Source organism: Sinocyclocheilus anshuiensis, unplaced genomic scaffold (assembly GCF_001515605.1).
Source record: "Sinocyclocheilus anshuiensis isolate Anshui unplaced genomic scaffold, SAMN03320099.WGS_v1.1 scaffold1626, whole genome shotgun sequence".
NCBI lineage: Eukaryota > Metazoa > Chordata > Actinopteri > Cypriniformes > Cyprinidae > Sinocyclocheilus > Sinocyclocheilus anshuiensis.
The window spans coordinates 554023-554562 of record NW_015547254.1 but is presented as its reverse complement, the minus strand read 5'-3'; positions in this window follow the sequence as shown (position 1 = coordinate 554562).

The following is a 540-nucleotide window of genomic DNA, read 5'->3' as shown; positions in this document are numbered from 1 at the left end:
TATTAGCAAGAACACACTAAATTGATCAAAAGGTGACATGTATAATGTTACAAAAAGATTTCTATTTCAAATAATACTGTTCTTTTGAACTTTCTATTCATCAAAGAATCTTGGAAAAATGCATCACGGCTTCCACAAATATGTTAAGCAGCAAAATCCAAATCAACATATTAGGATGATTTCTTAAAGATCATATGATACTGAAGACTGAGTAATGGCTGTAGAAAATTTAGCTTTATCATCACAGAAATAAAATACATTTTTTACATTACATTAAATTACATTTTACATTTTAAATTAAAATTGAAAAAATAAAAATTATAACAGTATTTCACAATATTACTGTTTTTACTGCATTTTAGATCAAATAAATGCAGCCTTGGTGAGCACTTCTTTCAAAAATATTTGAAAGGTTTATAAAATTTAAAATAGCAGTGTGGTAATGCCTACTTTTTAATTTATACTATTTCCCCCTGTTGAATTTCCAGCAAAAATATCTATATAATGATATACGTGTTAAATATAAATTAAATAAAAATG